Here is a 5,859-nt window from a genome sequence, read left to right on the forward strand (position 1 = left end):
TTGTCTAACCAGCTTTGCAGGTCTGTAACTCTAATTCTGTTGGGTATTATTTGGTGCTCTCTTTCTGTCATAAATGATTTATTTTCAGTCTGTAACAAAGTTCCTTATTGTTATCCTCGGGGTACACTTACTGCACACATCCCTTGTACACTATTTACCAAACATCCATCCAAAAGTTACAATGTTGGAGGGATGGTCGATAAGACGGGTCACTGCTAAGCAGACATGTGACCCTTTCTGGAGTTAGCGAAGCAAATTAACTCTTACATGTAAATGTCCTTGTGCTATTGTATGAAATGCCTTTAGGTATATGACACAATCCTGTCCATTGGAGCACTGGAAGGTGGGAGCAGGCACTATACAGGAAACCTCTGACTCTTTCTGCCCAGTTGGAACCGTGGGGTATTGCTCCCAACACCATAGGGGGTCTCGGCCTGGCCACTACATAGCAAGCCCCGCTGGAGCCCCTCCTCACATATCCAGCTATCGATCCATGAAGGCCTCAGGCCCAACATGGCCAAACTGAGTGGTAGCCCCTAGGCCCCTCTCGTCCATACCAGCACCTCCCAGCTTCCTTCTAATGTGATTCCAGTTACAATAGGCTTTCTTGGATTTGGTTGCCCCCACCACAACAACTTAATAACAAGCAAGCAATAAATCTACCTACAATTAGTTCTGGGTAACCAAAGGGGTGTGGTGGTCAGGGGGAATCAGCTCTGCTTCAGGGCCGAGGAGGAAGAGCCTGAGCCGAGGGGAGCTGGTGGGTTTTGAATCTCTCACCAACTGCCCCTCCTCTGTTGATGGCATTGCATGCTCCTCTGGACCAATCAGGTGACTTGGCATTGGGGTGAGTCTTGATGATGTCACCGCTGCCAATGTTGGACCATCCCGGAGGAGCAGCAATGGCACCGCTGTGGAGAGGATTTCCATGATGCCAGCAGCACGAAGACAGCACCATTACCCATAAGGTGGTGAGAGCAATGAACTCCCTCCTGCCATCCACCAAGGCACACCCAAAGCAAGGCCAGGCACGGTGGGGGTGGCTGCCTTCACGCATGCATCAGGCACATGGGCATTCACGGCACCCGCACATCCGTGCTGAGGGGCCTCCTACTGCAGCAAAATGAGAGACCCAACACTTACTCTTCCACAGATCAATCACTTCTAAACTTTCTAGAAAATTCAGGCATAGAGCCGCAAACTTCCATTAATTGTCCATGAGACTTTTTAATTTCCCAGATGCACAGAGCACAGTTTTCCACCAGGTCCCTTTCTTAAAGCATTTAAGACACCTGAAGTGCCCTCTCCTGATCCACAGTGGAGGAGAGGAGGCAGTGCTGCAGGACAGGTAAGGAGCAGCAATCCTGTAACATGCGACTTTAATGTCTTCTGTGAGCTGCGTTCTCTCATCAGATACAATTTACTGTTTTATTCAGAAGCTTCCACTGGGGTCAGTTCCTCCTAGCCAAGAGCAGCCGAGATGAATCACCCCGGTGTCCTTTTCCCTATAAATATATTTTACACTGCCTTGGAGAGGAGCTGCAGGGATCTAATGTGCCGGAGGTAGGATGAAGCTTGTTTAAGGAGACACAGCTACAAATTAATCTGATTAAAAATGGAAATACGTAACCAATTATTTCACAACCAAAAGAGCCTCTAAGTTTTCATTCTCTGCTCTGTCTCTGAGTATATGACCCTGGGTGAGTGACCTTATCTCCCTGTGCCTCAGATCTAATCCCCGGCTCTGGCAGTCTGTGTATGTGACTCTGAGTGAGCCACTTTATCCTTCTGTGCCTCAGTTTGTTTTCTTAATCATTTTTTTAACTCTGTATTTATAATTTTCAAAATAATACAAACATTTATATAGTTTGAACAAAAAAAACATGGATTGGGTTAGAAAACTCGCATATAAAGAAACCTCCCCATATTTCTCTTAACTCATATCACCATTTCCATTATCATTTCAAACATTTTGAGGGGATCTTATAGTATACAAAGATTGGAAGAATATGTAACCTTAACATTTATTTAAAAAGAAAAACTGGCATAGATCCTATACTAAATTTGTCATTTATCAGCTAGACACTGGGGATGAGGTTGGTAATCTTATCTGTTCAACAAAATTCTTTAACTGATCCGGTGTAAAAAAACACATACATATCATCTTGTTTCTTAATCAGGCATTTACATGGGAAACGAAGGGAAAAAGAAAAACCCAGCGAGATCACTTCTTGGCGGTAAGCTAAGAAGGCTTTCCATCTCGCTTGCATGGAAATTGATAAATCTGGAAATATCTTCATTGATTTTTCTAGAAAGGAAATAGGGTATTTTATTTATTAAAATAGCTTTTCATTATTTGATTTATGTCATTTATGGAGAAAAAAGTAACGAATACTGTTACCCAATCAATAACATTTGCTGTGGAGTCTTCCAAAAAATTGGAAAGATCTCCCTGAAACATTATTTCAGCTCTATTATTTGCATTTCTAGATTTGGGAAGAAAATAACAATGATTTATAACCGGTAAATCCCCTGTTATAAAGCCAAACTTTTCCACCAGACATTTTTTTTAAGAGTAATAAGTGATACTTCCCCTACTAATCTGGGGAAGTTAAGAAACCTCAAATTGAAACACTTGGCATTATTCTCTAGGGAATCTATCCTTCTTAGCATTATTTCTTTATCTTTAACAACAGCTGCATTAAATTCCTGAACTTTTTTCTCCTTTATCTCAAGATCCTTAATTCTATCATTAGAATCCTTAATTTGCCTTTGTGTTAAAATATTTTCTTTTAAGATTTTCTTTTAAATATCATTTTATTGGCAATTCTGATTAGTTTTAGATAACATTATGTATTGTGTATTATGCTTATAATATTTATATTGTCTGACCTGTCTCTCTGTTTCTAGGCATTTGTTAAGTATAGTAGTGGAAGATATTGTGAATATTTTCTATGATTGTTGCTGTGTTTCTCCCCTCACTTGTTTAATATTATTATCTGGTTGGGAAGAGGGAAGGGATACACAGGAAAGGGTTTCTAGGCATTGTGATTCTTTTTCTGTTTACTCTTTATTGTGCTGCCAAACCTAATAAAACTATTTATACAAAAAAAGTTAATATTTATAAGTGGCAGCACTTATAAAAATTACACCTTAAACTTGAGTTCCTCAGGAACAGAAGCTATCAATAGACAAAACCTGCTGTTGAAGCAGAGAGCTATGCTGGATATGCGTTGAAAGTGAAGTAACAGGCTTTCTCCCCTGCCACTGAAGCAGAGAGCTATGCTAGATATGCATTGAAAGTAAAGTATCAGGCTTATTTGGTTTGGGGGTAGTAACCGCCGTAACAAGCAAGCTACACTCCGCTTTTTTGTGAATGCAAATCCTTTTTTTTTTTCCCCCACATTTCCTCTTACCATTGAAGCTTAGAGCAAAGTTGGATTCGCATTAACCGTGTGTATGTATATTGAATAAGGGTATTATCTCCAGGTAGTAGCCTTCATTCTCGCGAGCCACCCCCTCTTCATTCATGTCCTCTAGATTTGATGGATCCACAGTGTTTATCCCACGCCCCTTTGAAGTCCTTCACAGTTCTGGTCTTCACCACTTCCTCCAGAAGGGCATTCCAGGCATCCACCACCCTCTCCGTGAAGAAATACTTCCTGACATTGGTTCTGAGTCTTCCTCCCTGGAGCTTCAGCTCGTGACCCCTGGTTCTGCTGATTTTTTTCTGACGGAAAAGGTTTGTCATTGTCTTAAGACAATGGCAAACCTTTTCTGTCAGAAAAAAAATTGTCTTAAGACAATGGCAAACCTTTTCTGTCAGAAAAAAATCAGCAGAACCAGGGGTCACGAGCTGAAGCTCCAGGGAGGAAGACTCAGAACCAATGTCAGGAAGTATTTCTTCATGGAGAGGGTGGTGGATGCTTGGAATGCCCTTCCGGAGGAAGTGGTGAAGACCAGAACTGTGAAGGACTTCAAAGGGGCGTGGGATAAACACTGTGGATCCATCAAATCTAGAGGACATGAATGAAGAGGGGGTGGCTCGCGGGAATGAAGGCTACTACCTGGAGATAATACCCTTATTCAATATACATACACACGGTTAATGCGAATCCAACTTTGCTCTAAGCTTCAATGGTAAGAGGAAATGTGGGGGAAAAAAAAAAAAAGGATTTGCATTCACAAAAAAGCGGAGTGTAGCTTGCTTGTTACGGCGGTTACTACTCCCAAACCAAATAAGCCTGATACTTTACTTTCAATGCATATCTAGCATAGCTCTCTGCTTCAACGGCAGGGGAGAAAGTCAGATACTTCACTTTCAAAGCATAGCCAGCATAGCTCTCAGCATCTATAATGTTCCATTACATTTGTACTTAACATACATTTCATTCATGATTTCTTCTTAAACTCCTAGGATAAAACCTATGAACACTTAATGGACATGGAAAACATGACGACGGTGACAGAATTTATTATTCTGGGACTTTCTGATAATCCTCAGCTGCAGGTTCCCCTCTTCTTGGTCTTCCTGCTCATCTTCCTGATCACCCTGCTGGGGAACCTTGTGATTATCACAGTGATCTGTGTTGACCCCCACCTGCACACCCCCATGTACTTCTTCCTCAGTAACCTCTCTCTCACAGACATCTGTGGAACCTCCACCATTATCCCCAAACTGCTGGGAATCCATCTCTCAGGGAATAAGACGATTTCCTAATTGCTGGGTGCTTTCTGCAGCTGCAATTCTTTATCAGTTTTGGCTATGCTGAAATATTTATCCTTGCTGCTATGGCATATGATCGCTATGCAGCAATCTGTGACCCCTTGCGCTAGTCCCTCATTATGAATCAGAGCTTCTGCATCCTGCTGGCTGCTGCTTCTTGGATCATCAGCTTTCTACCATCTGAGACGGTCACAGCTTCTGTCACCCACCTTTCATTCTGTGCCTCTAATGTGATCAATCATTTCTTCTGTGACCTCATGCCACTGTTAAAGCTTTCCTGCACCGACACGGTCAGCACACAAAGCATAGTGTTTGTTGTAGGTGCATTTATGACAGTGCCTGCCTTCCTTGTGACTCTCATTTCTTACATCTACATCATCTCAGCTATCCTAAGGATCCACTCTGCAGAAGGGAAGTGTAAAGCTTTCTCCACCTGCTCCTCTCACCTCACTGTTGTCTCCGTGTATTATTTGCCAGCATTTTGCACATATCTGAGACCCTCCTCGACATACTCCCAGGAGCAGGGTAAAATCCTGTCTGTGCTTTACACAACTCTCACCCCCATGCTGAACCCCATCATTTACAGTTTGAGGAATAAGGAGGTAAAAAATGCACTGAGGAAAGTCATAGGAAAGTAGCTTAGGAGAATATATAATGTATAAATGAGAGCAGGTTATCAGACAGAGCCCTGTATCTAGTAGGGCTTGCGATGATTCTCTTTTAAAAGTGAAAAAGAAACTCCCTAGTTCAGTCCCCAGGTTCGGTTGTCTAGGATTGCACATGTGGCAGGAGAAGCAGTCACAGTCCCTTGGGGAGAGAAATGTAGTCATTGCTCAAGGGTGACACCCGGTGGTTGTATTCAGGGCTTACAATTGTGGAGTACTGTAAGGAGCCTCAGGGCATGGTCCCTGGCTGAGGACTGTCACTGCAATGACTTGATCAGGTACATTTGCAGGGAGAAGGGGTATTTATTAATTAGGGGGGAAATCTCTGCGTAGTTGCATATGAAGGATCATGGTCTGACTCAGCATGGAAGCTCTTATGTCCTTATGTCACATTCTCCAACATTATCATTTGTACTGAAAATGTGGAATCTAAATCCCAAGTTGAGGGCATCAGGTATGAGGTGAACT

At 42.5% G+C, this 5,859-nt stretch overlaps 1 pseudogene; it reads left to right on the forward strand.

The window, feature by feature from the left end:
* Positions 1 to 4,438: 4,438 nt before the first annotated feature.
* On the forward strand, positions 4,439 to 5,364 carry LOC115081346 (annotated as a pseudogene).
* The last annotated feature ends 495 nt before the right edge of the window (positions 5,365 to 5,859 follow it).

The sequence above is a fragment of the Rhinatrema bivittatum genome, unplaced genomic scaffold, assembly GCF_901001135.1.
Source record: "Rhinatrema bivittatum unplaced genomic scaffold, aRhiBiv1.1, whole genome shotgun sequence".
Lineage (NCBI taxonomy): Eukaryota > Metazoa > Chordata > Amphibia > Gymnophiona > Rhinatrematidae > Rhinatrema > Rhinatrema bivittatum.